Here is an 11,861-nt window from a genome sequence, read left to right as displayed (position 1 = left end):
TTAAATATAATGCGAAGATAAAGATTGAAAGCTTGTAACAACATGGTCACATATCTTAAACACCAAGTCAGACAGTGTTTTTGGCTGAGCGATAGTGAAGCCTATGATTCGAGGAGCTGAAAACATAGTAACACACATAAACTAGCTATTTATATAGACCTTAAATTTTACTTGAATCCAAATTGCGTAGTTTAAAATAAATAATGTATGACGCTGTCTGACAGTTCGTGGGATTTAGCTGATCGCAATTATAGAACTGGCACAGTTTCCCATTTCTTGAAGAATTAAATTATCTGCAGGACTTGAAATTTCTCTTGCAATCTCAGCGAAAAATTTTAGTGTCACTTGTTGTAACGAGATCCTACCTTGTAATAGACCAGTGGAGGAAACGATTAAAATGTGTACCCAGGAGTTCTTCAAAATCCCTCTATTTAAGACCCGGTTTACATTGGAAGATACTAATAACGAGTAATTGTCAATATACGGAAAACTACGAGACATGTTTCTAATAGCAAGCATACAATTACATTAATCAAAATAGTGATTGAAACATACCATGGAAAAATACAATAGTGATAAGAAATCGCCTTAGAAGTAACCAAGAAAGAAAGTCACTTCAACATAGAAGACGGTATCGAACTATCGAAAAGCTATATATGCTTTAATATAGAAGGGTTATGAAATATTTTACATATTTTACCTTGTAGAAAGATATAGAGGATAAAAGTTTTACCCGATTATTTGTAATGAAAACGCTGATTTTATTGGAGTATTTTTTCAAAGATACAGAGTCTAAAAGTTATATGTTCCAGTTAACCAACCTGTAATGAAAAATAAAAACCATGATCATTCAACTAATTGAACGAAATAACTATTTTTTTTTTACTTCCTAGCCTCCTACAAACCTTGCAATATCTTTTTGACAGGTTATGTTTTATGTAAATCCTTATGAGACCAAACTAAAAATTTGAGATAAGATTATAGTAGCTAAAAAATACCGATCACTTAGTAATAATATTAACCAATAAATCTTATCTGAATAGATTACAACGGGCTTAGTCCAATGTACTGCATACGTGTTGTTACTACTAGAACTCAACCATTCAGAAATAGGCTGAGGACCCAGAATCATACAAAACCCTTTAGGACATGGAAACATACTTTAAATATTATTCACACTACTATGGTTTCGTTGAAAACTCTTTCACTTGTGGTCTATACATTACCGGAGTTAAAATGTTTAAGTGCAGATGAAAGATATGTAAATCCGAGGCCGGCGGCACTCGATGTACTTTAATCTTTGAAATGATTGTTTTATAAGAAAACCGTTTGAAAATTATTGTTTCTTAAAGGAATTATTCGTAGGAAATCTTTTTATTATAAAAGATACAAAGATAGTATACACAGAGTTTATATAACTACTACAGTGTAAGTTACTTATATTTACTCATTTTGATTTACTACACATACTGTAATAAGAAATAAATCAAAAATGTATATTATATATTTCATTTTTATATTACTATATTATTTATTTCTCCATAGTTTACTTAAATAATTGTTTATCGTAAAACTATTAATACAAATATTTCAAATCTTAATATATATAATAAAATATATGTGTATAAAAAAGGTCACCCACACAGGTTCACAAAATTTATTATTTTTTATTAAGAGAATAAAACAACAATAACCGAAATTCTGCAAGGCCATAGACCTTAATATGATTAAAAAATTACTTATAAGACTGGTTCTAATATTATTACAGAACTCTTAAAGATGACGAAAATTTTATAAATCAGGCATTAGTAGTGTTATCAGACATTTCTTAAAATTATCTAACTCTATCCTATTACTAAGCCTTATATCTAATAAAATTACTAAGTATTCTCCCCACTATCTAAATAAAAAAAACATAATACTGTCATATGACTGTTGAAAATCAAGTACAAAATGTACATTAATTTTATTCCAACTTATTTGTGCTTGTGTAGTTACTTGAACGCTATAAATGCGTACTTACTTACATTTCTGTTATGTTGCGTAGCTCAGAACAGTAAGTTTATGTTTAAAAAATCATACCAACATTTAGGCAATACAGTTAAAAATTGCATTATTCTAGTTTATTACAGATAAAGCCTATCTATATAACGAAATTATATGTTCAGCAAAGTAAGCCATACTCATATTAGGAGACAAATTAAGTAAAATAAACCACCAGTCATGAATGAATACTATCGCAATCGCTGTATATAGTGAAGTAAATGTTACTAAATTTAAATATTTTGGTAACATAATATTATCCCAGCTAATATTGAATAGACTTAAAGAGTATGCGGATAGAAACATTGAAAATCATCAAGCAGGCTTCATGAAAGAAAGATCCACAATAGACCAGATATTTATAATGAAAGAGCTAGCTTCTAAATACTATGATTACAATAAGGATCTGTATATAATATTTATAGACTTTAAAACAGCATACGATAGTATCTCTAGAAGTAGTCTATGGAACATTTTGAAAAGGTTTAGTATCCCAAATAAACTGATAAGTCTAGCAAGACTCTGTGTAAGCAGCTCCAAAGGAAAAAGTACAGGTGGGAAAGGAGTACACAAACTTGTTTAATATAAATACAGGAGTGAGGCAAGGTGATGGAATATCACCAATTCTACTCAACTTTGCTCTGGAAGAAGCACTAAAAAAGATAAAGGGGATGTCTGAAGGAGTAAAATTGGGAGATAATTTCAATATCCTGACATTTGCAGATGATGTAGCCATTCTAGCTGAGAGAAAGAGGGACTTAAACAGACTAGTAGAAGCCTTTTTAGTTAGTCTTTGCTGCAAAAGTACAATTACAAGTAAACGAAGACAAGACGCACTACATGAAAATAAGCAGAAGAATGGAACAGGAAAGAGAAAAGCTAGAAGTACTCAACCATGAATTCAAGGCTACAAAGGAATTTAAGTATTTGGGAGTGACGATAACACATGACAATAGAGAAGAAGTTGCAGTCCAATGTAGATTAGCAGCAGCAGATAGAACATACTGGAGCCTTGCAAAACTTCTCAAAAGCAAACTATTAATGAGGAAAGTTAAATTAAGAATTTACAAAACCATGATCTTGCCAGTTTTGATGTACGGGTCAGAAGTATGGGCACTCACAAAGAAATCCCAAAAAAAGTTAATAACCTTTGAAAACAAAATACTAAGAAGAATTTTTGGACCAGTTCAAGAAGGAGACATATGGCGGATCAGGAAGAACAGAGAATTAAGAGAAATATACCAAGATCCCGATGTGATTGCACTGATCAGGAGTAAAAGAATGAGATGGATGGGCCATGTTACCCGTAGGGGAGAAGATAAAATGATAAAGAAGGTGTGGCGAGGGGAACCAGAGGGAGTGAGGCCATTGGGCAGACCTAAGATGTGATGGAGAGATCAGGTGGAAAAGGATTTAAGACCGATTGGCGCTACACTGGAAGTGGCTCAAGATAGAGGAAGTTGAAGAGACATTGTTGGCGAGATCAAAAACCATCTGGGTTTCGAGTGGCCACAGGAGTAAGTAAATTTAAGTATTAAAATCTCTGGCTCTTTTAAACTTTTACAGAAAATGGTTTTAAAATGTAAACTCTAGCTTGTGTAAAATAAGATTATACTTATGAATATCCTGAAAAGTTCATGTCCATTGAATTATAATTAATTATAGGTACTAAACATAAAATTTCAAACTTACAAGTGATGCTAATTATTGCTTCATTTTCAAGAAATCAACAATCCATCTGTAAATTTAGTATCAAATCTTTATTAAGGTACTTAGTCTGCCATTTATTAGGGATTTAGCAGCATTATAAATATTAAGCTACCATTTCGGGAGTTTTTACTTACCTGGCTATAGTTAAAAGTAAGACAATGATTAATATTTCGTAATTTATCTTAGGTACTTTTGTAAGTAGATGTTGATTGAAAGATATTCTCTGCACACTGACTCTACTTATTCGAATGAATAACAATATTCGATATCACAGAGAACTTTATACTTACCAAAGATAAATGAAGCATTATAAAAGAATTTATTATTTTTTACTATATAACAGAAAGTTTATATCCTTATACGAGTAATTATACTAAATAAAAATTCTCGCTTGTAATGCTTAATTCTTACATTATCTAATTTCACATACAGGATTAATCAGGTAGGATTAATGTATATCATGAAATGTTTTTGGAACAGCTGGATTAGAAATAAAACCATCAAGAGTACAGTTTTTATGTTAAAATCTAAATTTACATATGTAGCTAAATGTTTACTCAAAGATTACCGCAGTAGAGATACCAGATAGTTTGTAGAATGTACAGAATGAATATACAACAGGAATTCTTTCAATATTCAGAGTAAATGAATCAGTAAACATCCTCAGAGTAACTAAACACCAGCTTCGTGGAAAATTAAATATTTCTTGCAATGTCTGTTAGGTCCTGTAAATATACAACATACTCAAATCTGTTCTCACTTTCACATCGTATTGATATGATATACCTTTAGTATAGAAGAGTTGTCGTAACACATGTATTTAATACCGTTATTTATTTTTCTGTGTGAGGAAATAGTGAATAAAAACGGAACGTTTTAGTAGACTTCAGTTTAAAAGTATTTGTATCGTATTAATTTTCGCTGTTGGTGTATTTTGTATCTGCGAATTCAAGCAAACTCCCTTTTATCTAAACATGAACTAGAAATATATTAAACAAAATCAACAAAAAAGTAAAATTCAGCAGCGAATTCTAGGTTTTCTTCATACATTTATTGAAATTCCAGTACTAACGTAGGAGGTTTTTTTATGAATGATTATACTTCAGATTAGGTTAAGATTATTGTTACTATGCGAAAATAGTGTGCGCCAACCAGCAGTCGTATGTAACAATGTGTGTTTAGTAAACTGTTCAGAAGTAAAGTTATAGATCAAGTAAAGTAAATATTTCTTCTTTTACCAGGCTATGTTAGGGCTAAAAAGCACTCTCTGACACTTAACCTGGGGACCAACGGTTTAAAGGTGACTTCTGAACCACCAACAATGGACGGGCAGGCGGACTGCTTGGAAGGACAAGAACGCTCAGCGGTCACCCATCCAAGCATCAGCCACGCTTGACGTTTCGTGACCGATAAGTAATCTTGCGATAACCGTTGTACACATGACACTGCGCCATTGGAAAGTATATAAATTATTACACGTAAGCTTTTAAACAGAATTTAGTTCGGCATGGTTGCTATTAGCTAGTTATTTTACACTAATTTGAACTCCAACTATTACTGCTATTACTGAATACCAGGAAGATAATTGTGAGACATAGTCAACAAATTGGATTTCTTAAAAAATTCTATGATTCTATCTAAATCAAATTCAAAATCTTCAACTGTTCCAGTGTTTCTGCTGTGAATAATACTCGCTACAAATATGATGTAATCTGCTTTGTGTAACGAGAGATTGTGAGAGTGGATATTGTGACTTCTAAATGATAAAAATAATAACTCATCCTTGTAACTCATCCTGGGCACCGGATCCTGTTCCTGGTGATGGTTCTCCGACTTACTGCGAGTTGAAGAAGAAATAAAAAGTAAAGTAAAGAATGTCTTATTTTACCAGGCGAAGAAATCTGAACTGTCTAACAAAATTGCGAAGAAATCTCAAAACTTTTAGTAGTTTTTATGGAAATCTATAATTTTATTACACATTAATGCTAGGCATGTTTCATCTGTTTAATTTATTTTTATTTCAATATAAATCTAAATATATTTAGGTTTTTTGTTAAAAAAAATTCATCCGACCAACATACAACAATTTTTTACCAACCCATATTATCTGATTAATAATACGTTTATTCTGTGCAGAAAAACGTGGAATAAAACATACTTCTAAAGATTTGTTGTCCGTATTATGTTATGGTGTGTGGTATAGAATTTACAGTTTTCGATATCTCTTTTACCCTGTTGTTAATTTACGCATCAAAACCTCCGGATATTTCAAGAATATGGTATGACATGACTCAAGTAATTTCTAATACAGAAAACTTGTTAATTTCCGTACGAATTTGCTACATACAAAACCCCATTTATCGATTTCACGTGTACTCAGGTTATGTGTTTATACATTGCAAGTTGAATGGTCTGTCTAGACCATCGTAAGTGGAGTTTTATTGCATCAATTATTTTCAAAATTCTCATGGAACACGTTACAAGTACCTACTACATTTTCAATTAGCATGGCTCTATTTAATTAGAAATGTGTACTGCTACAACAACTAGTTCTTGTAATTTCTTCTTATGAAGTTTTGCTCAAGTAAACTTATACAATCGCAATTAATCCTAGTTTATATTACATGAATATTCAAATAAATTCCTGCCCTCCAAATAATCTTTAATTGCTACAATCGTAAAATTTTGCCCGCAGTTCAACAATTTTATGAAGGTAAAGCAATCCTTAAGATATTGCGGACATCAGCTCAACCGTATAAAATCTTAAACGTGCGAGCAACAGCTCATCTGTCGAATGGTAATTGGATATATATCATATATCGTTACGTCTAATAACTTTTAATTTTATATACCATTAAATTTTGTAGTTTTCTACTTATTTTTAACATTTTAGTTTTAAATTTAATGTATTAAAGTGATTTTGTAACCAAATAGTTTCATTCCAGCGTCTAAAAAGCCAAACTTACTTTTAGTGTTGGAATTAAAAATAGATTATTTTAAAATAGACCTTAATAAGCACTAACGAATCAAATTGTGTATTGTGTTTCTCTAAAACCTAAAAAGTCTCTGTATACATTTATAAATATACTCGTTAAGTTTGCAACTTTTTAATTAATTAAATTTCTGGTAAACAAGCGAAGGTACTACAACGAAAGTGTGCAATGAAGTCATATATTACCAGTAACTTTGAACATTGACCACAATAAATTATAATTTCTTTTTACTCTATAAATAAAAGTGTCATTAAAATTACATATGATAGTTCGTAGACAGTTTGTTGACATGTTTATTACTTCACCGGTTTTATCGTTTTTATCATGGTTGCATGTAAGATTAAAACATATTTCCTAACGCTCAACCAAAGTCGTTCAATTGCCATGAACTAATATCAAACACAGTAACGCAGCTATTGTAGGAAGAGTTGATTCTCTGAGTTTTGAGTTTAGCTCCAGTTTACCTTTATCTTACGTGCAGCAAGTGAAATAAACCGTCCTCCTCACAAGCAAGTCTTACGTGCAAGAAAATCTTCCTAACATTATACAGGTAAGGTGAGAAGGGATGGTTTAGTGAAGAAGGCAATCAATGAAACGGACGAGGTTTCGTTTTAACTTTTTTCGTTTTCGTCACCGATTATGTTTGCATCTCATTAGACGAACATGACTTAAGTTTTAAGACATTTGCAACAGCGTCAGGTTTTAGACGGTACATTAAGAGGAAGGTGAACTGGAACTAAACTCAAGAAAGACATTGGATCAGCCCTTCCCACCATATCTGCGTTTTGGAAGACTGAGATAGGTCATCCGTGCTTTTGGATCGTGTCAGTCAACATCGTATGCACTCAGTTGTGCACCTGAGACATGAAGATACTGGGTGCATTATGAAAATAATGATGATTTTCAGGAAATAATTGATTTATTCATTCGATTGATATAAATAGTGAAAATACTTCAAGATAGTCTACTCCTGCATCAACACACCTGCGTAGACAATTCTGCCACGCTTGGAAAGCACCCTGGAACTCCTTCACTGGAACGCCTCTCAGTACTATTATAACTTCAGCTTGGAAGTTTCCCACTGAATCCCAGTGCTTTCCCTTCAGTTCTCTCTTCAGGCAGTGGAACAAAAATATCACACGGAGCTATGTCAGGGCTGTAATTAGATTGCGGCACCACGGGTGTCTTGTTCTGGGTCGGGTAGGTGGTAACGAAGAAGGAAGTGTTTGTGTAAAACATTTCTGTGGTGGAGCTTGAAAATGGACGATTCGTCGAACGTCAAAGAAGACGAACAGCATTGTTTTGATACGAGACTTGCTCATGTGCACTTTTTTGTGTTTGGGAGAGGATTCTGTGTGCCACTTGAAACCCTGCCTTTTGGATTTAAATATGTTCTGATGCAGTTGTATTACTCACATTTCTATCGAAGATGTGTGCTAGGGTTATTCAGGCAATGGTTCACTCCGGCATAGTGCACAGTTGATTTAGAATTTTAGCTGAAACTTTATTCTCCAAAACGATATATTATATTTGATCATGAAACAGAAATTTCATTAATAACAGTTACAAAGAGGAATTTTAATATTTAAATGTATTATAATCTAATCAGGCATTCCTAATAATGTATAATTTATACTTTACTCGTTATTACCTCTTGTAGTGTGAAAGAGAGATCTGGCGTGAATTTTAGTAACTAATACAATAAGTTAGAACTTTTAGAACATATTTATGTCACCATACTTGCCATAAAGTTTTAAATTATTATATTATTACAACTAAAATTAGTTACCATTTTTATATCTTAAATGAAAAGCATTGATTAATTTCAACTAATTACTATAATCTTGCTTAATAGAAGTGCTAGAAATATTGCTATAAAACACAAGTTAGAAAATGTTTCTCATAAACAGATATGTCTATATTTGATAAAGCTACGTGAAAACCTCCAATATATTTTGTTATCTGAAGATTACGGATTAATTTAACCATATTCTCCCTGAACTCTTTTGGGTACTGAGAGGATTATACACAGCATCAAACATAAATTAGTAGTTTTTACACAATACATAACAAAGTATTTTATTGACTATAATTAATTTGTACTTCTATTAGCACTACAATAGAACTATTCTAGTGTTTTGTGCTGTAAATACTCGCTAAAACTAGGATGTAAACTGCTTTGTGTAACGATAAATAGTGAGTAAAACCTATGATTTATATAGAATTAAAGTAACTCATCCATATAAGTCCTGGTCCTGACCTGTTTCTAACCATCACGTCATGGTCCTGGTGCTACTTCCGGGCCTTGTGAATTGAACGAAGTTAGAGAAAATGCAGCGACATAACACTTTAGGATTATTTTAAAACATTCAACTATACAAATGATATATTGTTTCCATGGATATAAAATTATATTTTATGTACATTGCTGCTTCCGTTACACCAGTCTCTTATATTGCTGACGTCTCGACTACAACTGGCACTAAACAGATCGCTTGTTATCTGATTACCCAAACCCGTACATTTTACTGTGACAAACGTGTGAATAAAACATAGTTATAAAGATTTTAATGAGGTAGTTCCAGGTGTAAATTTATAATATTTATGCTACATTATTAATGTGTGGATACTAATTTTTAATAAGCTCCAAAGATGGACGATTTTAAAATATGTTTATATTGTTTGGATACTTCTTAGAATAATACAGTTGAAATAAACTTATAACCGTATAAAACGTATAATATTAACTAATATAATGAGGTAAGACTTATAAAACATATTTATTTTACAATTACTTGACACTGTTTTAATTATCTAATTATACCAGTAACAAAAATTAGTTACAGTTTTTATATCTTAAATAAAAAACATTGACTCATTTCAACTAATTACGAAAGTCTTGCTTACACGAAATGCTAAAAACATTGTTGTAAAAGACAAGTTAGAAAATGCTTCTCATAACCAGTTAAATATATTTTAGATATAACTACGTGAAACTTTAAACATTTTTTGTTTTCTAATCCTTTTCTGGATAAAATAATATAAAGTGAGCCTTCCTGTACTCTTTGGGTACTGAGAGGATCGTACACAGCAAAAATTACGCTTTTTTCGTAAAACATAACAACTAATAGAATTAACTATATTTAATTTGTACCTACTTCTTCTGTTAGTGCTAGATATGAACTATTCTGGTGCTTTGTGCCGTGAATAATACTCGCTAAAACTAGGATGTAAACTGCTTTGGGTAACGAGAAATAGTGAGTAAAAATATTATTTATATTGAATTAAAGTAACTCATCCTTGTAAGTCCTGGTCCTGGTTCTGCTTCTGGCCATCACATCGTGTTCGTAGTGCTACTTCCGCGAATGGCTGTGAATTGAGCAAAGTTTAAAAAATTCAGCCATATAACACTTTAGAATTATAAAAAAATATTATATATTACAAATTCCATTTTGTTTTCATGGATATAAAATAATATTTTGTGTAAACTGCTGCTTACGTTTCACCCGTATATTGCTGACGTCATGGCTACTAATAAAACTAAACGCTTGTTGTCCGATTATCCCGACACATATATTTTAAGGGCAAAAACGGGTGAATAAAACTTAAATTTAAAGATTCTAATAAGATTTTTCCCCGTCTCTGATGTATGCGCTACATTATTGCTGACTAATTGCTGTGTGGTATTTCGCTGCTTATTTAAGTTTATATATTTAAATAATACGATCCGAGTGCGGAGTTTAAACGAGTTCAGCGTTTACTTGAACTGTGCCCGCGGCCGTCCGGCGCCACTAAATACTCTGGACTACCGTAAGTAGTAATGCTTGTCAGGATTGGCGTTATCAGTGAAGTTTCTATTCTTGGAAATATCGGCATGAATGGGTACCTGCAGACACGCAACGCTCAGTCGGCGCATGCGCACTAGAGTCTTCCAGCAGGCTGCCGCCGCACGAAATTCCCCTGCCGTACCTGCAGCTACAGTGCAATAGCCTAGCCACCTGTCCGACTACGGCGCGGTTTCACTTGCGCCTGCATTTTATGGACGGCAATCTTACTACATATCTACAGTGCTGATTGGCAATGTTCTTTTTCAGGAGTACTTGGAAATCAGGTATTCCTTCCTGACTGTAATAATAACGTTTTTAATAGGCACATTTATTTTTTGTTTTCTTCTGATTTCGTTTTACCATAAACTGACAATGGTTGTTAACTCGTGCAAAGTTAGCTTGTGAAAATTTGGAAAGTGTATTAAATACTACAAACAATCTTGATGACATCTCTGCAAACATTGTCTCCGAACTCTGCCTAAATTGGAAAAAAATGCAAGCTAATTGTCCGGACCCTAGACTGCAGGAATTGGAAACGGGTGTCTCCCAACTTATTAAAAAACTTGACGAAACTTCGAGCATTATCTTACATCTCGAGTCTTTGGTTGAAACCGGCAAATCAGACATTTTATCTCTCGAAAATAAACTGTTGGAGGTGAAAGGTAATAGTCGAGCTGCAATGAACGACTCTTTACACGCCCAAGATGTCATCACTGAAGAAAGAGACTCTATTTTAAAAGATAATATGTTATTGAAAAATAGTTTAAATTCATGTAAAGGTACTTTAAATAAAATTATAGAGGAAAATCATTCTCTCCAATCTCTAATTATGGAGAAAAATGCCACGGCTGACGCTTTTATTCAGAAATTAAATATTTGTGAACAAGAGAATTTAGAGTTAAATGAGAAGGTAGTTAAGTTAAGAGCGCAGCTTAATAATGCTAATGACTCTGTATGGAAAGCTGGGCGTTGGCTGGATGACAAGATTCTGGATTCTTATTTTGATGCGTTTAATGACAGCAATAAGGCAAAAGCCTTGTTTTTAGGTCCCTCTGTAACACAAATTATTAACCATGGTAGCCCTGATGTTGTAAAGCAACCACTGAAAGATCTTTCTTTTTACTCATTTGACTTTGCTTTTCTTTGTATAAATAATAATGGAGCGGAACTCAAGTCTGACAATGGCACTCATTGGAGTTTACTTTTTATTGATATTAATGCTAAGTCTGGTCACTGTCTTGACTCTCTTTCAAACACTAATTTGGGCATTGCCAAAAAGATTTTTGTA

This window comes from Homalodisca vitripennis, unplaced genomic scaffold, assembly GCF_021130785.1.
Source record: "Homalodisca vitripennis isolate AUS2020 unplaced genomic scaffold, UT_GWSS_2.1 ScUCBcl_3021;HRSCAF=8263, whole genome shotgun sequence".
NCBI classification, from domain to species: Eukaryota; Metazoa; Arthropoda; class Insecta; order Hemiptera; family Cicadellidae; genus Homalodisca; species Homalodisca vitripennis.
This window is presented reverse-complemented; position numbering follows the sequence as displayed.